Here is a 23,612-nt window from a genome sequence, read left to right as displayed (position 1 = left end):
GTGAGCCGAGATCGCGCCATTGCACTCCAGCGTGGGTAACAAGAGTGAAATTTCATCTCAAAAAAAGAAAGAAGAAAAAAATTACCCAGAACTCTACTTCCTGAAGAGGTGAGGTACAAGCAGAAAAAGAAAATTGCATTTTATCGGAAAATGAAGCACATTTGGAAGACCGCACTTTGGAGTTCAACCTTCTTCATTACATTTAAGGTATTTTATACCACTTGAAAAATTATAGATAATTGATGCATGTTATGTTCTGTCTGGTGGAAATTGGTTGACTAACCCCAACCCCCACCAGAGAAAAGTTAGTTCTCACAGCATTTCTCCATTTACATAATCGTCTCAATATTCCTGATCTGCAAATATGTCTGTTTCTGAGATTCTCTCTCTCTTCTCTCTTTTTTTTTCTTTTCAAACGGGGTCTCGCTCTATGCCCCATGTTGGAGTTCAGTGATGACATCTTGGCTTAGCAGTTCAAGGAATTCTGCCTCAGCCTCCCAAGTAGCACGATGGCACAGAGCTTGGGACAGATCACATCAGACACGTGGGGCCCATCAGGGCCACCTTTGGCGGTGGGGGAAGTGTAAGAAGGGGCATTCACCCCCAGCTCTGTGTCAACCAGAGCCACCGCACCACACCCTGCCAGCCCAGGGCCACCTCCCACGTGGCTGCAGCTGTGGCGGGAAGGTCACGGTGGCCTAACCAGAAGCGTGGCGTCGTGGAGGCTTCTGGGAGTTGTAGTCCGTGTGTGTGGGGGGGGGGTGGAGCGGGGCGGGGGCGTGGTCCCTTGCACAGAGTTTTTGAGGTGTGGGACTGCGATGTGGGCATTTCCGGACTCCGGGCTGTTCCCACGGCGACGGGCGCCTCGGACACGTGGGGGTGGGGCGGCGCCCTGGCTCCAGGGCTGTGCCGAGCACGAGCGTGGCTGGCACCCACTTGCTTCAGAACCGGCGCTGCACTGGGGTCCTGGAGTGGCTCCTCCCGACGTCCCCGCGGGGTGTCGGGTGCTGCCGAGTTGGGCTGGCGGACTTGGCAGTTAGCGGGTCCCAAGCAGCGGCTGGTCCCTCATCTCACTGCCCCTCTCCGCTCCGTAGCTCTGCCTCCATGGACCCCAGCGTCCCCTGGGAGCTCGCGCAGGGCACCTGCTGCTGGGACCACCCGGACGCAGGTGAGCCGGGGCTTGGTCTCTGCACAGGGGACGCCGCTCTTCCCGAAGAGTGGGTTTGTTCCGGTCCCGTCCCCTGGAGCTTCTCTGCCCATCCAGGCCCCTCAACGCCACTGCACTCCGGAGCCTGGGTCTCTAGGGGGAAGACGGGGTGCTGTTGGGGAAAGTCCCCGTCTCTTGCGGGGGGCGGGCAACCCCTTTATTTCTCTTCAACCTGGCTCATGCAGACCCCCCCATCGCAGCCAGTGGTGGGCACTTAGCTAGGAGGGAAACGAAGGCAGGACGGGGAGTGTTGTTATTTCAGGCGTCTGGGCTCATTCAAAACATCTGCTGAGTGCCAGGCGTCCGATCTTGGGGAGCACAGAGCTGGGGCTCCTCCTTGGCTGCAGTCCTACGGAGGTGTTGGTCACGTTAACAGGTGGCCGAGATCCAGGGGTAGGCCTCCTTGTAGTTACCCCAACTATCAGGATGCATGAACACCCAGGGGAGGGAGGGTCAGTTTCAACTGGGGGAGGGGTGACTTCAGGTCAGACTTAAAGAAAAATAGGATCTCGCATGTGAAAGGGCGAAAGGGCCTTCCGGGACCAGGGAAGAGCTTCCGTAAGGGGAAATGATGAGTGGTACTGAGGACTTGGCACAGGGGAGGCTCCTGGGGCCGTGAGGCTGGGGGCGTGGTGGGGGGCTGACCAGCAGGGTCCAAGGTGGGGTCTCCCTCTTGCTGCAGCCGCAAATGCAGTACTTTAGGGCAGAGGCAGGGTCATATTTGGGTGTTGGCCAGAGTATCCCTGCAGGAAGTAGAGTTAAGAGAACTGGACTGAGGGTGTGAGAAAACTGAGGAGGGAGATGAGAGACGGCAGGTGGGAGGCGGGACGGCGCGAGCGCAGCGTCACAGGCTGGTGGAGGAGGAGGCGGCTGCGCCAGGTCCGTGTAGACCGTCCTTTGCCAGCGCTTGGGGAAGAAGGATGAGCAACACTCACAGTGGTGGGGTGGGATGGTGTTGAAGGACGATGTCCGTCTTGGATGCGATGCTTTTTTGTTTAAGATGAAACTGACTTGAGTTGGGAAAGAATGAAACTGGTAGTATGGTTTTAAATCTTGATAAGGCCAAATGTTTTTGTTGTTGTTTTTCTATCACGACTTGCACTTTGGTCTTACTGAAGGAAGTTTTTTTACGACATGTCCATAATTCTTTTTTGCTATTTTTAATTAGTAATATTAGAAGAGATGTAAATACATAGCAAAGTAAAAGAAAAAGAAGGCTTCGCACTCATGAACTAAATTGAGCAGATGTCAAAAGTTTACTTCGTCCTGAGCCCGATGGATGTGAAAAACAAAAGTTTGCTGGGTTCAGATTTTCTTTCTTTTTTTTTTCTGTATAATGAATGATTTTATTTATTTTTTTAATTGCATTTTAGGTTTTGGGGTACGTGTGGAGAACATGCAAGATTGTTGCATAGGTACACACGTGGCAGTGTGGTTTGCTGCCCTCCTCCCGTCACCTGTATCTGGCATTTCTCCCCATGCTCTCTCTCCCCACCTCCCCACCCCCCGCTGTCCCTCCCCTTTTTTTTCTTTTTTGAGATGGAGTTTTACTCTGTTGCCCAGGCCAGAGGGCAGTGGTGCAATCTTGGCTCACTGCAACCTCCATCTCCCAGGTTCAAGCAATTCTCTTGCCTCAGCCTCCCAAGTAGCTGGGATTACAGGTGTGCACTACCACACCCAGGTAATTTTAAAAATTTTTCTTAGAGTAGAAACAGGGTTTCACCATGTTTGTCAGGCTGGTCTCGAACTCCTGACCTTAAGTGATCCACCTGCCTCGGCCTCCCAAAGTGCTGGGATTACAGGCGTGAGCCACTGCACCCAGCCAGGGTTCAGATTTTCTACAGAACTAAAACTTCATAGATACTGTTGACAACCCTTTGTACTCTTCCTCACTGAGATTAAACTCTTAAATTGCTATATATCTTTTTTTCAGGGGTGGGGAATGGGGAGAATGAGTCTCACTTTTGCTGCCCAGGCGGGGGTGCAGTGGCCCAATCTCAGGTCACTGCAACCTCCGCCTCCTAAGTAGGTGGGATAATAGGGGCCCACCAATATGCCCAGCTAATTTTTGTATTTTTGATAGAGACGGGGTTTCCCCATGTTGGCCAGGCTGGTGTCAAACTCCTGACCTCAAGTGATCTGCCTGCCTTGGCCTCCCAAAGTGCTGGGATTACAGGTGTGAGCACCATACCTGGCCAAAAATGGCTATATATGTATGTTTTTGTTTATTATTAGACAGGAGTGTAGCCACAGACAGTATGTAAGATTGCTTTGTACATTCATCACCTTCACATGTATTTCTTTTTTTTTTTTTTTTTTTTTTTTTTAGACGGAGTTTCGCTCTTGTTACCCAGGCTGGAGTGCAATGGCGCGATCTCGGCTCACCGCAACCTCCGCCTCCTGGGCTCAGGCAATTCTCCTGCCTCAGCCTCCTGAGTAGCTGGGATTACAGGCACATGCCACCATGCCCAGCTAATTTTTTATATTTTTAGTGGAGACGGGGTTTCACTATGTTGACCAGGATGGTCTCGATCTCTCGACCTCGTGATCCACCCGCCTCGGCCTCCCAAAGTGCTCACATGTATTTCTTTTGGGGTTTTCTTATTTTTAGCATTTTTATTCATGTATTTTAGATATAAATTCACATTGGGTTATGAACATTGCAAAAATCTTGAGTAGAATGTGATAAAATTACTGGTGTTTCCCTGATGACTGTATTTTTTAGGATGGATCAATTTCATTGAATGTTGAGTAGTTTATTCTGGTTTTCTGTTTGTCAGTCAATTTTATTAATTTATATTTTCTAGAAAAGTGTCCCATTTAATTTGGAATTTATGGCAATTATTTATAGTAATATCTCACAATTATAAAACACGACTGTATCCAAATTGTCTTTTTCATGTCCGAAAATGGTTTATCTTTGCCTTTGCTTGCCCAGTTGTGGCTGGCTGCTGGCCAATTTTATTGATCTTAAGTACAAACCAATTATTTTATTAGGTTTAATCAAACCTTTCCAAGAACTGAATTTAGTTTTCTCTTTGTAACTTCTTATTACAGTCCTAATGCATATCTTAAATCAAAAGACTGAAACTTAACCACATTCAGCTCATGTGGCTAGCATAGAAAAAAGAATAGGGGCCGGGCGCAGTGGCTCATGCCTGTAATCCCAACACTTTGGGAGGCAGAGGCCGGGGGATCATGAAGTCAAAAGATCGAGTCATCCCAGCCAACATGGTGAAACCCTGTTTCTACTAAAAATACAAAAGTTAGCTGAGCTTGGTGGCATGCACCTGTAGTGCCAGCTACTCGGAGGCTGAGGCAGGAGAACTGCTTGAACCCGGGAGACGGAGGGTGCAGTGAGCTGAGATCTCCCCACTGCACTCCAGCCAGGTGACAGAGCAAGACTCCATCTCAAAAAAAAAAAAAAAAAGGGAGCACCCACCCCCATTTGTCCAGTCTGTGTCTCCCAGAAAAAAATATTTAAAAAAGAAAAAAAGAGTCTGGGCAGAAATTTGCAGAAATTTAAAAATAAGAGAGAACACAGCTGGGCATGAGGGTTCATGCCTCTAATCCCAGCACTTTGGGTCACTGAGGTGGGTGGATCACCTGACATTGGGAGTTCAAGACCAGTGTGACCAACATGGCAAAACCACATCTCTACTAAAAATACTAAAATTATCCGGGCATGTAATCCCAGACTTGGGAGGCGGAGGCAGGAGAATCGCTTGAACCCGGGAGGCAGAGGTTGCAGTGAGCTGACATCATATCCACTGCACTCTAGCCTGGATGACAATGTGAGACTCTGTCTCAAAAATAAATAAATAAATAAATAAATAAATAAAAAAGAGGAATAGTTACTCTGTTTTATGAAATAAAGTGTTATCCTGATTTTTTTTTTTTTTTTTTAAAGAAAAACAGTAGGTTAAAAAAAAAAATCTTGGCCAGGCATGGTGGCTCACGCCTGATAATCCCAGCACTCTGGGCAAGTGGATCACTTGAGGTCAGGAGTTCGAGACCAGCCTGCCCAACATGGTGAAATGCTATCTCTACTAAAAATACAAAAATTAGCTGGCATAGTGACACACACCTGTAATCCAAGCTACTCGGGAGGCTGAAACAGGAGGATCACTTGAACCTGGGAGGTGGAGGTTTGGCCTCGCCTTGGCCTCCCAAAGTACTGGAATTACAGGCATGAGCCACCATGCCCAGCTGAATGCATTCTTTTAAGCACTTATGGGATACGTACAAAAAATGGCAAGCTAGGCCAGGTGTGGTGGTTCACACCTGTAATCCCAGCACTTTGGGAGGCCAGAAATTCCAGACCAGCCTGGCCAACATGGTAAAATCCCATCTCTACTAAAAACACAAAAATTAGCAGAATGTGCTTGCTTGACCACAGGAGGGTGGAGGTTGCAGCCAGCTGAGATTGAGCCACTGCACTCCACCATGGGTGACAGAACCAGACTTCATCTCAAAAAAAAGTACATTCGCTCATCATTTGAGTGCATTGTTTTGTCTACAGCCAATAGCTCAGGCTTTTAAATTGTTATTTAGATCTGATCCTTTTTTTTTTTTTTTGAGTTGGAGTCTCACTCTGTCACCCAGGCTGGAATGCAGTGGCGTGATCTCGGCTCACTGCAACCTCTGCCTCCTGGGTTCAAGCAATTTTCCTGCCTCAGCCTCTTCACAGGCATGTGCCACCACACCCAACTAATTTTTTTATTTTCAGTAGAGATGGGGCTTTCACCATATTGGCCAGGCTGGTCTTGAACTCCTGATCTCAAGTGATCTGCCCACCTTGGCCTCTCAAAGTGATGGGATTACAGGTGTGAGCCACCATGCCTGGCCAGATGCCTTGTAAATTTATGTCTGACATTTCTGTCACCTCAAAAAGGCAGGTGGATTCCATCTAGTATATGACTTGTGTTGTCTGTTTTGGACAACCATGTCTACTTCTCAGGGGAAATAAAGCTCTTTTGGGCATTTAGAAATATATTTGATCTTTGTATTCGTGATGTAGCAGGCCCCTTCCTCAATCACAGCCACCTTGAAAGAAACACAACACCAATCTCTTGTGACTTTTCTTCCCCCGTGTAGAAACAGCAGGTATTATGCCAAAGCAGACGTCTGTGACTGTGGTTGTTTAGTGATGAACAGTCAGGTCTACAGGGACAGCCTTATGTGGCTCCACGTGACCTAGATGTAACATGGCATTATCTAGAGGAGTGAACGAACTGTGTGTTCCTGAAATGGCTTGCCATGTCTACCGCCATACCACCCTGAACGTACCTGATCTTGTCTGAAATTGCTTGCCATGATGGTTTGTTTATTTACTTACTTGAGAAGGAGTCTCATTCCGTCGCCAGGCTGGAATGCAGTGGCACGATCTCGGCTCACTGCAACCTCACCTCCTGGGTTCAAGCAATTCTTCTGCCTCAGCCTCCTGAGTAGCTGGGATTACAGGTGTGTGCCACCATGCCCAGATAATTTTGTATTTTTTTTTTGAGACACAGTCTTGCTCTTTTACCCAAGCCGAAGTGCAGTGGCACAATCTTGGCTCACTGCAACCTCTACCTCCCCAGTTCAAGCAATTCTCCTGCCTTAGCCTCCCGAGCAGCTGAGACTATAGGTGTATGCCACTACGCCTAGCTAATTTTTGTATTTTTAGTAGAGATGGGGTTTTACCATATAGGCCAGGCTGGTCTTGAACTCCTGACCTTGTGATCCACCCACCTCAGCCTCCCAAAGTGCTGGGACAGGCATGAGCCACGCGCCTGGCTGGCTATTTTTTTAATTAAAAAAGTTTTTTGAGATGGAGTCCTGCTCTGTTGCCCAGGCTCGAGTGCAGTGGCATGATCTCAGTTCACTGCAACCTCTGCCTCCCGGGTTTAAGTGATTCCCCTGCCTCAGCCTCCTGAGTAGCTTCGATTACAGGTATGCACCACCATGCCTGGCTAAGTTCTGTATTTTTATTAGAGATGGAGCTTCACCATATTAGCCAGGCTGGTCTTGAACTCCTGACTTCAAGTGATCTGCCCACTCAGAGTGCTGTGATGACAGGCATAAGCCACTGCTCCTGGCCTTCCTTTGTATTGTTTGTTACTTGGCTGTTAGCTTTCTTTGCCCGTGAGTGACATCAGTGTTTTCCATCAGCCTGAAAGCATTCTCCTTCTGCTCCTCTTCACTGTACGTTCTAGGGATGTGTGAATGTGGAGTGCACTGGTCAGAAGTTATAATCCTTGAAGTTGTAAGAGCCAGAAATCCAACTAGAAGTAGGTTAGGATTTTTTTTTTAAAGTAGTAATTCTAGAACTTTGGGAGGCTGAGGCAGGGGGATTGCTTGAGGCCAGGAGTTCAAGACCAGCCTGGGTAATGTGGCAAGACCCTGTCTCTACAAAAAACACAAAACTTAACCAGGCGTGTTGGCACATGCCTGTAGTCCCAGTTATTCGGGAGGCTAAGGCGGGAGGATCACTCGTGCCTAGGAAGTCAAGGCTGCAATGAGCTGTGATTGTGCCATTGCACTCCAGCCTGGGTGACAGAGGGAGAGCCTATTGAAAAAAAATCTACAAGGCAGCACCCAAGACATGAGAAGAGCAGGTTTGCAGTCGGGCACCAGAGGCATCCAGCAACCCAGGCATCGTCAGGTATCTTGTTCCCTGCTTCTGTGACTTTCTTCTCAGGTGGACTTTGTCCATGTGACCAGAAGTAGCGTGGCCACAGCTCCTCTTCTCACATCCGCAAGTTCTGCCGTGGTCAGGGGCTGAATCTCTTTTCCTTGGTCCAATGTGAAAGCTCTTCAGGGAAGATTCCTTTGGTCCAGCCTAGCTCGGGTGTAATAGGCCCTCTCTCCAGGCAGCTGTGCACAGGGCAGGGGCAGGAGGGGTTGGTCCTAGAGGAAGATGAGGCCTCGTGAACAAACGTTACCTCTCCAACTCCAGGAAGGGACATGTTCACAGGGCCTGGCTTTCTTTGTCAGTGCTTTGTGAAGCCAAGGATGTCTGGGTGTTTCGCACAAGAAATACTCAGCAGGAGAGGCTGGAAGAAGGTGGCGAGCCACACCTATCCTGTCCGTGAAGCTGTAAGCTGGAGGCTTCACTTGCTCTCTTTTCATGGAAGCCACGGTGTTTTAGGAAGCCAAGTCTACTGGAAATGCCTCCCTATTAGGGCAGTCTGTGTACTGAAGATGTTAATAATGGTTTTAAATGCTGCCTGTCCAGCACTTTTGTGCTGGTCTCTGCACTTTTTATATATTATTTCATAAATAAACCCATGAGGTATAGCTATAGAAATGATATATTTACATGGAAATTATATATGAATTACATAGACACATATATTAACTACATAGACATTGTGTATAAACTAGACATGTATGTAAACTACAAAGACATGTATATGTATGTGTATATATATGTATATGTATGTGTGTGTGTGTGTGTGTGTGTGATATATAAACCATGTAGATACTAGGCAGAGTAGCTTAGCTCATGCCTGTAATCCCAGCACTTTGGGAAGCTGAGGTGGGAGGATCACTTGAGCCCAGGAGTTTGAGACCAGCCTGGGCAACACAGGGAGACTCTGCCTCTACAAAAAGTCAAACACTTGGCTGGGTGAGGTGGCTCGCACCTGTGGTTCCAGCTGTGCTGGAGGCGGAGGCGAGAGGATCACTTGAACCAGGGAGGTCGAAGCTGCCGTGAGCTGTGATCACACCGCTGTACCCAGCCGGGGCCACACAGTGAGATCCCATCTCAAAAAAAAAGTCACTGGTTTCAGCAGCCTTTAGCCCTTGGTCATGAGTCTTCTAGAGATGAGAGTGTTGCCTGAAAGAGAACGCAGGCTCCTCGGGGTGACTGGGGCTCTGGGTTTCTTTGCGGAGTGCCTCTCCCCACTCCCACATAGCTCCCGGTCCCGGCTGCTGCCCGCAGGCTGTGCCCTGCTTCCTGCCTCTGCTCTGCATGTGCTTGTCCCACTGTTGGAGACACTCTGGATCACCCATTTGGCTATAAACATCCCTCACCACCCTGCCGAAGCAGCATGTGTCGGCAGGGCCCACCCCAGCACTACCAGCATCCTCCCTTGACCTCTGCTGCAGTGATGAAAGCCCCCCAACCCTCAAATACCTTTTTAAGACGGTCTTGCTCTGTCACCCAGGCTGGAGTGCAATGGCGTGATCTCAGCTCACTGCAACCTCTCCCTCCTGGGTTCAAGTGATTCTCGTGCCTCAGCCTCCTAAGCAGCTGGGATTACAGGTGCCTGCCACCATGCCTGGCTGATTTGTTTTGTATTTTTAGTAGAGATGAGGTTTCACCGTGTTGGCCAGGCTGGTCTCGAACTCCTGACCTCAGTGATTCTCCTGCCTTGGCCTCCCAAAGTGCTGGGATTACAGACGTGAGCCACTCTGCCCGGTCTCATTCCCATTATTTAAACTTTCATGAAACAAAACATAGTGAGACCCCATGTCTACAAAAAACTTAAATAAAATTAGCCTAGCATGGTGGCACCTGCCTGTAGTCCCAGCTACTGGAGAGTGGGGGCGTGAGGCGAGAGGATGGTTTAAACCCAGGAGGTAGAGGCTGCAGTGAGCCGTAATCACACCACTGCACTCTAGCCTGGACAGAGTGAGACCCTGTCTCAAAAAAAGAGTGCGCGCTCTCTCGCTCATCTGTCTATATATATACACGCACATGTATACACATATTTGTATACACATATATACACATATATACATTTATACACATATATCCTTCCATACACACATACACATATCTAGATATATCCTCTTATGTTTTCTTCTAATAGGTGTAAATTGAAAATATTTAAATGGGGGTCTCTAATTGATGGGGCGAGGGGATGGGAGGGGTGAGGAAGGCCCAGCCCGGTCCTGCATCTGCGGAATCCCTTCTCTGCATTTCCCTTGGTGCTGCCTTGTTGAGCACTGTCTTACATTGAGGATGAGAATTGTGTGCTAACTGATCTTCTGTTATCCTCCCTTCTGGTGGCTCTCACCTTTTTTCCACATCAGATCATCAGTAGTTCCCTCCCTTAATTACCGTGATGTGGGAGTCCCCATTTCCTATAGGGGAAACAGTCACTTCTGTGAGCTGCTCGTGGGCTCGCTCCCTCTCCCACACACCCCTTATAACCTGCACTTCATTCTGTTCCTAGTTCCTACCAGACGTTTCTGTGCCTCCTTCGCTCATGCCAGGTGTCTTGCTAGGAATATCCTTCAGACATCAGATCACTGTTTATCTTTGACTCTGCTCACCCGTGACCTCCTAGGAAACTTCACTTGACATGAGTACATTGGATCTGGCTGCCATCTTCCTTGTGCCGTTCTGTACGTAACCGCATGTCTACCACCGCCTTCGGTGCAATCGGACCGTGCAGCTGTGTTCATGTGTTCATCGGGCAGCAGCACATTTACGCACCTTTAGAACAGGAGCAAGTCTGTGTTCAGCCCTTGTCCCCAAACACCTAGAACACCAGCAGCATGCCAGGTCCTTGGAAGATGCTTGATCGCTGAAGGAATGAATGGAGATCCAGTAATGAGATTTTTTTTTTTTTTTTTTTTTTTTTGTGTGTGTGTGTGTGTGTGAGATGGAATCTCCCTCTGTTGTTCAGGCTGGAGTACAATGGCAGGATCTCAGTTCACCGCAACCTCTGTCTCCCAGGTTCAGGCGATTTTCCTGCCTCAGCCTCCTGTATAGCTTGGATTACAGGCACCTGCCACCATGCCCAGCTAATTTTTATATTTTTAGTAGAGATGGGGTTTTACCATGTTGGCCAGGCTGGCCTCGAACTCCTGACCTCAAGCGATCCACCCGCCTCAGCATCCCAAAGTGCTGGGATTACAGGCATGAGCCACCACACACCCGGCCAAGATTTTTTTTTCTAATCTTTTTTTCTCTCCCACAAAATGTAGTACAAAGTTAGGAGTGTGCTAAGCTTCCTATATTACTTAACATGGGGAAGGTGACCTTGGAAGGCGGTCAGATCTATTTCCTCTATGCCTTTGCCATGTACCCATTGCCAACCACTCCACATTAATCAGCCATGTGCTGTTCCAGGGGTCACTGTCCTTCAGGGACGTGGCTGTGGGCTTCACCTGGAGAGTGGCAGCAGCTGGGCCTGGAGCAGAGGACCCTGTACCGGGACGTGATGCTGGAGGACTGCAGCCACCTGGTCTCCCCAGCGTTCCTCGGGTTACATGACCTCTTTCCTTTCTTAGTTGTATAAAACTGGGAAGACTCTCATGCACTAAAAGTGCTAGGCTAGGCGTGGTGGCTCATGGTTGTGATCCCAGCACTTTGGGAGGCTGAGGTGGGAGGATTGCTTGAGGCCACAGGTTCAAGACCAGACTGGGCAACATAGCAGGACTCAATCTATACAATTTAAAAATAAAAAATTAGCAAGGCATGGTGGCATGTGCCTGAAGTCCCAGCTACTTGGGAGTCTGAAATGGAAGGATTGCTTGAGGCCCAAGTTCAAGACTAGCCTGGGCAACATAGCAAGACCCCGTCTCTACAAAAAAATTTAAAAATTAAGCATGGTGATGCATGCCTGTGGTCCCAGCTACACGGGAGGCTGAGGCAGAAGGATTGCTTAAGTGCAGGAGGTTGAGGATGTGGTGAGCTGTGATTGTGCCATTGCACTCCAAGCTGGTCAAAAGAACAAGACCCTGTGTCAAAAATAAAAGGGCTTGGCCTTGGGTTTCAGCAGTCAAAGAGTCTGGATCTCACTTGGAGTCTTTGCGGAGTTACCTCCCAAGTGAATCAGCTTTTCCGTGGCTGAGATGTCCACCTTTTGTTCTGCAGGCTGAACTAACAGCCCACTTGCTGGGAAGGCCCAGCTGGCTCAGCACAAATCTGATAACTGTTTCTCTCAAACAGGGTGTCAAGTTGGCAAACCAGCTGTGATCTTCAGGTTGGAGCAAGGGAAAGAGCTATGGATGGAGGAGGAAGAGGAGGAGATGGGCACATGGCACTTCCCAGGTGAGCAGGCGGCCTGCAGGGGCCGGGAATGAGGCTCCTGGAAGTCTACAAAGCAGAACCATGGATGTTGTCTCGTTTTGAGAACAAGTCTTATTCTGTCACCCAGTTTGGAGTGCAGTGGTGCAATCTGAGCTCACTGCACCCTCCGCCTCCCGGGTTCAAGCAGTTCACCTGCCTTAGCCTCCCGAGTAGCTGGGATTCCAGGCGCTTGCCACCACACCCAGCTAATTTTGTGTTTTTAGTAGAGGTGGGGTTTACACCATATTGGTCAGGCTGGTTTCAAACTCCTCACCCTGGGTGATCCACCCACCTCGGCCTCCTAAAGTGCTGGGATTGTAAGTGTGAGCCACCACACCTGGCTGGATGTTCTCTTGCTTAAAAGCCTGGGATCTTGGTCCAGCATAATGGCTCACGCCTATAATCCCAGCACTTTGGGAGGCCGAGGTAGATGGATCACCTGAGGTCAGGAGATCGAGACCATCCTGTCCAACATGGTGAAACTCCATCTCTACTAAAAATACAAAAATTAGCCGGGCGTAGTGGCATGCTAATCGGGAGGCTGAGGCAGGAGAATTGCTCGAACCTGGGAGGCAGAGATTATAAACTGAGATTGCGCCATTGCACTGCAGCCTGGGCGATAGAGTGAGACTTGGTCTTAAAAAAAAAAAAAAAAAAAAAAAAAAAGCCTCAGATCTTTGCAAGAAGCTGAGATCTTTGTTTAAGACATTCGGCCCTAAACCTTGAGATGCTCAGTGATCCTGCCACTTGCACACATCACTGCACAATTCCTTTCCTGTTCCTGGATTTTAGAGAAAGGCATAGTCTGTTTTCTCTTTTTCTTTTTGAGATAGAGTCTGGCTCTGTCGCCCAGGCTGCAGTGCAGTGGTGTGATCTCGACTCACTGCAACCTCTGCCTCCTGGGTTCAACCTCCTACAACCTCTGCCTCCTGATTCTCCTGCTTCAGCCTCCTCCTTAGCTGGGATTACAAGTGTGTGCCACCATACCCAGCTAATTTGTGTGTGTGTGTGTGTGTGTATATATATATATATATATATATATATATATATATATATACACATTTTTTTTTTTTTTTAGTAGAGATGGGGTTTCTCTATGTTGGCTAGTCTAGTCTTGAACTCCTGACCTCAGGTGATCCTCCCACCTTTGCCTCCCAAGGTGCTGGGATTACAGACTTGATCCACTGCACCTAGCCCTCTTTGAGACAAGGTCTTGCTCTGTCATCCAGACTGGAGTGCGGAGTGATCATAGGTCACTGCCGCCTCCAACTCCTGGGCTCAAGCGATCCTCTTACTTCAGCCTCCTGAGTAGATGGTACTACAGGGACACACCTTCACACTGAGCCAATGTTTTATTTATTTTTGTAGAGATGGGGTCTCCCTATGTTGTCCAGGGTGTTCTCGAACTCCTGGGCTCAAGGGACCCTCCTGCCTCAGCCTCCTGAGGTGGGACTACAGGCATGATCCATATGCCCGACCATCTATTTTCATTTGTCCTTTTATTCTGCTCTGCCGTCCCCACTAAGACCTTGGTTGCTAAGTCTTCCTGTAGGATCTTCAGTCTTTTCCCTGTGGTTATAAAATGGGCTTTCTCTTGTGTTCAGAGATTTCCTTTGTCTATGTTAAAAGAGCTGTTATTTTGTGCCATTTGTTTTACTTTTCATCTTTTTTTCACCATGAAATGCTTCAAAAACATATTTGCTACATGTATAATTCAGTCCTCATTCTCTTTGTCACACCTGCAAACTGGTGAAAGTTTAGTGTAACTTGATGACTTGATTTTTTAAATTTCTTGTGAGATGGGGTCTCACTCTGTCACCAGGCTGGAGTGCAGTGGCACCATCTTGACTCACTGTGACCTCCGACTCCAGGGTTCAAGTGATTTTTCTGCCTCAGCCTCCCAAGTAGCTGGGACTGCAGGCATGTGCCACCACGCCTGGCTAATTTTTGTCTTTTTAGTAGAGACAGGGTTTCACCCTGTTGGCCAGGATGGTCTCGATCTCTTGACCTTGTGATCTGCCCACCTCGGCCTCCCAAAGTGCTGGGATTACAGGTATGTGCCACCACACCCGGCCAACTTGATGACTTTAAATCACTGCTGTCTCCCTCCCAGCTCACCCTCAGGTGGCACTGATTCATGCTGATCACCAAGTTTCTGCCGAAGAAAACAAAGGGGCTGGGTTATTTGGAGCTGGCACCATCTAGCCTATCAAATGCTCATTCAGGGGCCAGGCGTGGTGACTCACACCTGTAATCCCAGCATATTGGGAGGCTGAGGCAGAAATATCACATGAGGTTAGGCGTTTGGGACCAGCCTGGCCAACATGGCAAAACCCCATTTCTATTAAAAATACAAAAATTAGCCAGGCATGGTGGCATGCACCTGTAGCCTCATCTAATCAGGGGGCTGAGCGGGGAGGATCACCTGAGCACAGGAGGCTGAGGCTGTAATGAGCTGTGGTTCCTCCAAGTTTGGGTAACAGAGCATAACCCTCAAAAAAAAAAAAAAAATTGAAGATCAGCTAGCACCAGTAATGGAATCAAATAATTAAACCCTCCAGGCATGGCAGCTGTCAATTATAGTCCCAGCACTTTGGGAGACTGAGGCAGGAGGCTCTCTGGAATCCGGGAGGTTGAGGTTGCAGTGCGCTCTGATCATGCCACTGCCCTCTAGCCTGGGTCACAGGGCAAGACCCTGTCTCTAGAAAAACAAACTTGGCTGATCTTCAAGGTTTTTTTTTGTGGAGATGTGGTCTCACGACATTGCCCAGGATTGTCGAACTCCTGGGCTCACTCAGTCCTCCTACCTCCCAAAGCGCTGGGATTACACGTGTGATTCACTGTGCCCAGCTGATCTTAGATGTTAATTTCAACTTTGCCTACTTCATGCATCTGATTACTATCCAGCCTAGTATGTTACCTTTTATAAAAACTTTTAAATGCCTTTTCTTTCAAAACCATGGAATATGGCTCCATTCTGCCTAATGGGCTGCACTCAGTATAACCCCATGGAGAGAAGAGCTCTTGTTGTTTGTTTTGAGACAGAGTCTTGCTCTTGTTGACCACGCTGTACAGTACAATGGTGCATTCACTGCAACCTCTGCCTCCCAGGCTCAAGCAATTCTCCTGTCTCATCCTCTCAAGTAGCTAGGATTATGGGCACGTGCTACCACACCTGGCTTTTAGTAGAGACGGGGTTTCACCATGTTGGCCAGGCTGGTCTCAAACTCCCGACCTCGTGATCTGCCCACCTTAGCCTCCCAAAGTGCTGAGATTACAGGTGTGAGCCACCGCGCCCGGCCAGAGCTGTTACTTCATTTGTTCATGTTTCTTTGAGAAGCTCTGGGGGGCGCTCCTTTAATCCCTCTTTTGATCAGGTCAAGGATTCTTTATCAGCATTTGTTCAAGGCACTGCTAATTAATTGGAGAGCCACATCAAAGTCACTTGGGGATCTTTAAAAATAGTCCTGGCTGGGTTTCACCATAGAAATCTGATGGCAGAGATGAGCAGGTGGTCTTTACTTCTCGGGAATTCAGCTGTTCAGCTCCAGAACTTTTTGTTTTTGAGACAGAGTATTTGTTGCTCAGCCTGGAGTGCTGTGGCACAATTTCAGCTCACGGCAACCTCTACCTCCCAGGCTCAAGCAGTCCTCCTGCCTCAGCCTCCCAAGTAGCTGGGATTATAGGTTCATGCACCATGCCTGGCTAATTTTTCTATTTTTAATAGAGTTGGATTTTCACAATGTTGGCCAGGCTGGTCTCAGACTCCTGACCCCAGGTGATCTGCCTGCCTCGGCCTCCCAAACTGCTAGGATTATAGGCATGAGCCACCACACCCGGCCAGGAACTTCTAACCCCTAACAGAGGAGTGACACCCTTGACTGGATATAAGCGCCAGAGGTGAGGCAGAAGGTAGCGTCTTTGGTTTAAAATGCAAATGAAGATACACCATGTGTGGTGGCTCATGCCTGTAATCTCAGCATTTGGGGAGGCTGAGCCAAAAGAATCGCTTGAGGCCAGGAGTTTAAGACTAACCTGGGCAACACAGTAAAACTCCATCTCTACTGGAAAAAAAAAAAAAACTAGGCATGAGCCACTGTGCCTGGCTAATTTTTATAATCCCAGCTAACTGGGAGGCAGGAGGATCCCTTGAGCCCGGAAGCTCAAGACAAGCCTGGGCAACATAGTGAGACCCCCCCCCCCATATCTACAAAAAAAAAAATTTAAACCTAGCTGGACTTGGTGGCATGGACCTGTCACCCTAGCTAATTGGGAGGCTGAGGTGGGAGGATCGCCAGAGGCTTGGAGTTTGAGGCTGAAGTGAGACCCTGTTCCCAAAACAAAATCATCAAAGTGGTAATACAGGCATCAGGAGACAGCAGAGAATCTGACTGAGGCCAGGATGTCTTGTGTGTACTCTAGCGTTCTTCTGCTGGACATCATAAATATCCGTAAGTCCATGTGAGAATAAGTCACTGTAGAAAAGACCTCTAGCTCTAAGGTAATTTCTTTAACAATAAGGACCTACGGCCTGGTACAATGGCTCACACCTGTAATCCTAGCACTTTGGGAGGCTGAGGTGGGTGGACTGCCTGAGCTCAAGAGTTCGAGACCAGCCTGGGCAACATAGTAAAACCCCATCTCTACTAAAATACAAAAATAGGCATGTGCCTGTAGTCCCAGGTATTCAGATGGGATCAGGCACATTCAGGGTGGTATGGCCATACACATTTCCAGCTACTCGGGAGGCTGAGGTAGGAGAATTACTTGAACCCGGAAAGCAGAGGTTGCAATGAGCTGAGATCACACCATTGCACTCCACCCTGGGCAACAGTGAGACTCCATCTCCAAAAAATAAATAAGGACCTAACGGTCGGGTGCAGTGGCTCACGCCTGTAATCCTAGCACTTTGGGAAGCCAAGGTGGGTAGATCACCTGAGGCCAGGAATTGGAGACTAGCCTAGCCAACATGGTGAAAACCCATCTCTACTAAAAATAGAAAAAATTAGCCAGGCGTCATGGTGGGTGCCTGTAATTCCAGCTACTCCAGAGGCCGAGGCAGGACAATTGCTTGAACCCGGGAGGTAGAGGCTGCAGTCAGCCAAGATAGCATCATTGGACTCCAGCCTGGGAAACAAGAGCAAAACTCCATCTCAAAAACAAACAAACAAACAAACAAACAAAAGACCTCGTGCTTTGAGAAAATCCAGGCAGTAAACAGAATAAAAGGGAGCATAAGGCAGGGAGCACGCACAAGTGCTGATCATGAAGGCCTTTGTGTAACCTCGGCCTCATGGGAGGGACCAGGCACTTGCCTTTACTACTCTTTGGGACAGAGTGTCACTCCATCACCCAGGCCAGAGTGCAGTGGTGTGATCACGGCTCACTACAGCTTCAACCTCCCAGGCTTAAGCAGTCCTCCCTCCTCAGCCTCCTGCGTAGCTGAGATGACAGGCAGTGAGGCTTGAAATCACAAAATGAATCTTCCCTTCAAGGTTTTCTGCACTAATTTTGTGACACGATACTCCAAGAGTAATAAGTGTATGGCAGGTGCAGTGGCTCACATCTGTAATCCCTGCACTTTGGGATGCCGAGGCGGGTGGATCACTTCAGGTCAGGAGTTCAAGACCAGCCTGGCCAACATTGTGAAACCTCATCTCAACTAAAATACAAAATTTAGCCAGGTGTGATGGCTCATGCCTGTAGTCCCAGCTACTTGGGAGGCCGAGGCAGGAGAAGCACTTGAACCTGGGAGGTGGAGGTTGCAGCAAGCCGAGATCACGCCACTGCACTCCAGCTTGGGTGACAGAGCCAGACTCCATCTCAAAAAACAACAACAGCCAGGCGTGGTGGCTCACGCTTGTAATCCCAGCTTTTTGGGAGGCTGAGGCGGATCAGGAGCTCAAGGGATCAAGACTGTCTTGGCCAACATGGGGAAACCCTGTCTCTACTAAAAATACAAAAAGTTAGCCCGGTGTGGTGGTGGGCACCTGTAGTCTCAGCTGCTTGGGAAGCTGAGGCAGAAGAATCATTTGAACCAGGGAGGTGGAGGTTGCAGTGAGCCAAGATTGCACCACTGCTCTCCAGCGTGGCAGCAGAGCAAGACTCCATCTCAAAACAACAACAACAACAACAAAGTTTGTGTTATTTTTTCTAGAAGAAGTTTGGCAAGTCGTTACCCAACCAGATAGACAACAGCAACACCAAGACCAACAACTGAGCGATGCTGTCTTTTAGACGAGAAAGACTGGACCCGAAATGGGCTTCATGAATATAACCAGCTTGGGGGGGGAAACTTCATCAGAACACAAACCTCGTTCCCTCCAAACAGGAGGTCACACCTGTGACTCGCGTGGAAAGTCCACCTGGACCTCACTCCGAACGCCTACCTGGCAAGGAGGAGATTTGAGTGTGACAGCCGTGGGAACTCGTTCTTCTATTCGAAGCTTGAAACACCACCTTCAGGAGTGAATCCACGTGAATGTAACCCGTGTGGAAAAGCTTTAAGCTGTAACGCAGGCCTTCAGGCAGATCAGGGAGCCAGTAGTGAGAAACCCCACGCAGGCACAGAGTGTGGGAAAGCCTTCTGCAGATTGGACCTCATGGTACATCATGGGGTCCACACTGGGGAGATATACTTTGCGTGCAGTGAACGAGGGAATGGTTTCAGGAAGAAGGTTTGCCCCAACAGAAAGGGAACTCACACAAAAGAGAAACCCAGTAGAGCCAGCAGACGTGGTAAAACGATCTTCCAGAAGCCAGGCCTCTCTGTCCCTGGGACCGCCCATGCCGCAGCAAAGCATTACCAGTGTTTGGAGTGTGAGAAAACCTCCCACAAGTCACGCCTCATCAAGCACCATCGTTCCCACACGGGAGAGAAGCCCTATGGCTGCGGCAACTGCGGAAAGGCCTTTTTCCAGAAATCATACCTTATCCTGCGTCAGAGGACTCACATGGGGAGAAGCCCTACAGGTGTGCAGAGTGTGGGAAAGCCTTCTCCCAGAAACTCCTGCCTCATCACACACCAGCGGACTCACGTCACACACCAGCGGACTCATGGCACACACCAGCAGACTCGCATGGGGAAAAAGCCCTACCGGTGCTCACACTGTGGGAAGACCTCTCAGAAGACAAACCTCACCTGACATCACTAGCTCCACACCAGGGAGAAGCTGCGTGGGTGAAGAGGAGATGGCGGGACTGTCACCAAGTCACATCATGCGGAGGGACATCCAGGAGGGACATCAGGGAAGAGCCCTCCACCAAAACTATGATGCCACGTAGGCAGAGATCCCATATCGGGAAGAAATTCTGCAATTTGGTGGCTTAAAAAAAGCATAGTCGGCTGAGTGAGGTGGCTCATGCCTGTAATCCTGGCACTTTGGGAGGCTGAGGCAGGTAGATCCCCTGAGGTCAGGAGTTCGAGACCAGCCTGACAAACACGGAGAAAATGTCACTACTAAAAATACGAAAAATTAGCTGGGCATGGTGGTGCATACCTGTGATCCAGACCTGTGATCCCAGCTACTTGGGAGGCTGAGGCAGAAGAATCACTTGAACCTGGGAGGTGGAGGTTGCAGTGAACCAAGATAACACCATTATTGCACTCCAGCCTAGGCAACAAGAGCAAAACCCTGTCTCAAAAAAAAAAGAAAAAAGACCAGCCAGGCCAACATGGTGAAACCGCATCTGCACTAAAAGTACAAAAAATTAGCCAGGCATGGTGGGTGCCTGTAATCCCTGCTGCTTGGGAGGCTGAGGCAGGAGAATTACTTGAACCCAGGAGGCGGAGGTTGCAGTGAGCCAGGATTGCACCACTGTTCTCCAGCCTGAGTAACAGAGTGAGACTCAGTCTTTTAAAAAGTCTGTTTAAAACTAACGCTGGAAGGGTCATGGTGTGCTAGAATGATCTATTTTTGTAGGATAATTTTTATTTTTTTCGAGACAGATCTTACTCTGTCACCCAGTCTGGAGAGCAGTGGTGCGATCTCGGCTCACTGCAACTTCCACCTCCCGGGTTCAAGTGATTCTCCTGCCTTAGCCTCCTAGTAGCTGGGACTACAGGCATGCGCCACCACACCCAGCTAACTTTTGTATTTCTAGTAGAAATGGGGTTTCACCATGATGGCTAGGCTGGTCTCGAACTCTTGACCTCATGATCCACCCGCCTTGGCCTCCCAAAGTGCTGGGATTACAGGATTGAGCCACTGCGCCCAGCCAGGATATACTTAAAGACAACTGTGGATAGGAAGCTTTTTTTTTCTTTTGAGACGGAGTTTAATTCTTGTTGCCCATGCTATGGGAAGAAATGAAATCATTAAGACAAACGGATCTAAAAAAGCATCAGAACCACCCCAGAGGGACAGAGGGGTGTGTTCCTGACTGTGCCACGGACAGGTAATTTTTGTTTTTGAGTTGCACTGGTGAACAGAACACAATTGTGAATTTGTAGACATATGTCACAATGTGTACAATATCTATCGAGGCTTTCTATACTAAATTATACCCTCTGTGTTTGTGATACATAGTGAGAATAAGATGAATGCATTATTAAACCAGAGGTCTGCTGCAGCACCTCACACCACTACTTCTGTTGTTTGTTGTCACATATTACAGAACTCCTGAGCCTGGAAGTTAACAACTTCATGACAACTGGTAACTCACAATCAACTAGTGCGTAAGTTTCGATTCCCGCTGGGCGTGGTCACTCATATCTGTAATCCCAACACCTCGAGAGGCTGAGGCGGTTGGATCACCTAAAGTCAGGAGTTCAAGACCAGCCTAGCGAAAACCCATCTCTACTAGCCAGGCATTGTGTTGGGCACCTGTAATCCCAGCTACTTGGGAGGCTGAGGCAGGGGAATCTCTTGAACCCAGGAGGCAGAGGTTGCAGTGAGCTGAGATCACACCCCTGCACTCCAGCCTGGGTGACAGAGCAAGACTCCATCTCAAAAGTTATATTTCCATGTTGGGACTCCCTTTTCTGGCAATATGGTGGACTGTCTAAAGTGAAAATCACCGGGGCAGTGGCTCATGCCTATAATCCCAGCACTTGGGAAAGTCAAGGTGGATACTTGAGCCCAGGAGTTTAAGACCAGCTTGGGCAACATGGTAAGACCCGGTCCCAACCAAAAAAAAGCAGCTAGGCACTGTGGCACATGCCTGTAGGCCCAGCTACTTGGGAGGCTGAGGTGGGAGAATCACTTACGCTTTGTTACCCTTCTATACCCTTTCACACTCAAGCTTCTGAGTAAACAAAATGAAACACATAGAACAGCTACAGCGTCAACTCACAAACTTTATTCCTGGCTTTCGGTACCCTCTACATAGCTGGCGCCTGGAAACTTACCAGGAGGTTGAGGTTGCAATGAGCCATGGTCACACCACTGCATTCCAGCCTGGGTGACAGAGCGAGACCCTGTCTCAATAAACAAAAATGAAGTGAAGACCTTTCCACCAAAAACAACCAGCCATGGTGAACCACCACCAGTGACATCCTTTTAGATTCGTAATTCAGCTCTCAGGGAAAGTAAGTTTCCAGGTGCCAGCTATGTAGAGGGTACTGAAAGCCAAACATAAAGTTTGTGAGTTGACACCATAGCTGTTCAATGTGTTTGATTTTGTTTACTTAGAAGCTTGAATGTGAAAGGGCATGGAAGGGTAACAAACAAGACCTTAGGAGCTGCACAGGACAGAGAAGTGGCTCTGAAGTAACTCGGAAGTGCAGAACCTTCTACACAAGCTGTGCTTCCAGGGAGAAGGCAGGCTGGAGACAGAAAGCTTGTCTGTCTATCTTGGGCTCTGGGTAGGGCAAGAGTTTACCTGGCTGAGTCCATATGCACTGACCTGTATCTCATCTAAGTTAGAATTTGAACTGGCCGTATTCATATCCCAGTTAAGAAATGGAACAATCAGGCTGGGCGTGGTGGCTCACACCTATATTCCCAGCACTCTGGGAGGCCAACATGGGCGGATCACCTGAGGTCAGGAGTTCGAGACCAGCCTGCCCAACATAGTGAAACCCCATCTCTATTAACAATACAAAAAGCCAGGTGTGATAGCGCATGCCTGTAGTCCCAGCTACTCAGGAGGCAGAGGCAGGAAAATTGCTTTAGCCTGGCAGGTGGAGGTTGCTGTAAGCCAAGATCATGCCATTGCATTCCAGCCTGGGTGACAGAGTGAGACTCTGTCTCACAAAAGAAAAAAGAAAAAATCAGAAATGTGGCATGGTCTTTGAAAGAGCTTTTGGAAGTAAAATATTTTGGAGACAGACTCTCTCAACCCATATTTCTCAGGAATCTGACATAGATAACCTTAATGAGGTGCATCTTATTTAGGGACGGGGTAAGTGGGATGTCTGTATCTTCCTCTCAATTGTGCTATGAACCTAAACTGCTCTAAACAATAAAATCCTTAAAAAGAGCTGTCCTAGGCCAGGTGCAGTGGCTCATGCCTGTAATCCCAGCACTCTGGGAGGCCGAGGGGGGCAGATCATCTGAGGTCAGGAGTTTGAGACCAGCCTGGCCAACATGGTGAAAACCCCGTCTCTGCTAAAAATACAAAAAATTAGCTGGGTGCCGTGGCGGGTGCCTGTCATCCCAGCTACTTGGAGGCTGAGGCAGGAGAATTGCTTGAACCCGGGAGGCGGAGGTTGCAGTGAGCTGAGATTGTGCCACTGCACTCCAGCCTAGGCAACAGTGCAAGACTCTGTCTCAAAAAACAAAACAAGCAAAAAAAGCTGTCCTCAATCTCTCTCTTAGGGGCATTCACATCCCACATACCTGTAGCATTTGGGGGAAGGGTGGGAAGCTTTCCTGCTCCAGGGCTGGGGTTTGTGTTTCCTGTTCCCAGACACAAGCCTCAAGCCACAGGTAAGGAGGGAGACGGTATGAGAATAGACTCTTCCCCTTCCCAAGACTTCTGAGGCCATTGGCAGCTTCCTTCTTGGCGCTCCTCACTGGCATAGACATAATTCTTCCCAATCAGCCCTGACAGGTGTGCACGTTTGCCAGCCAGGTTAGGTAGGCAGAGGTTACCTGCACGGACCATGCCTCTGAGGTTCCTGACTCCTAAATGGGCCCTTCGGGAGGTATTTTTGTTTTGTTTTGTTTGAGACAAGGCTTTGCTCTGTCACCTGAGCTGGAGTACAGTGCTGCGATCATAGCTCACTGTAGCCTCCACCTCCTGGGCTCAAGCAATCCTCCTGCCTCAGCCTCCCACCTAGCTGAGACTGCAGGCACACAGCGTTACATCCGGCCAATTTTCGTAGAGACAGGGTTTCACTGTGTTGACCAGGCTGGTCTCAAACTCCTGAACTTGAGATCCTCCTTCCCTGGCCTCCCAAAGTGCTGGGATTACAGGCCTGAGCCACCTCACCCGGCCCAATAACATTTT

General features: G+C 48.8%; 1 pseudogene; it reads left to right on the top strand.

Annotated features, from left to right (window-relative positions):
• Positions 1-818: 818 nt before the first annotated feature.
• On the top strand, positions 819-21,842 carry LOC141582505 (zinc finger protein 684-like; annotated as a pseudogene).
• The last annotated feature ends 1,770 nt before the right edge of the window (positions 21,843-23,612 follow it).

This window comes from Saimiri boliviensis, chromosome 20, assembly GCF_048565385.1.
Source record: "Saimiri boliviensis isolate mSaiBol1 chromosome 20, mSaiBol1.pri, whole genome shotgun sequence".
Classification (NCBI taxonomy): Eukaryota; Metazoa; Chordata; class Mammalia; order Primates; family Cebidae; genus Saimiri; species Saimiri boliviensis.
The sequence above is the reverse complement of the archived record's forward strand: the minus strand, read 5'-3'. Positions and strand labels throughout refer to the sequence as shown.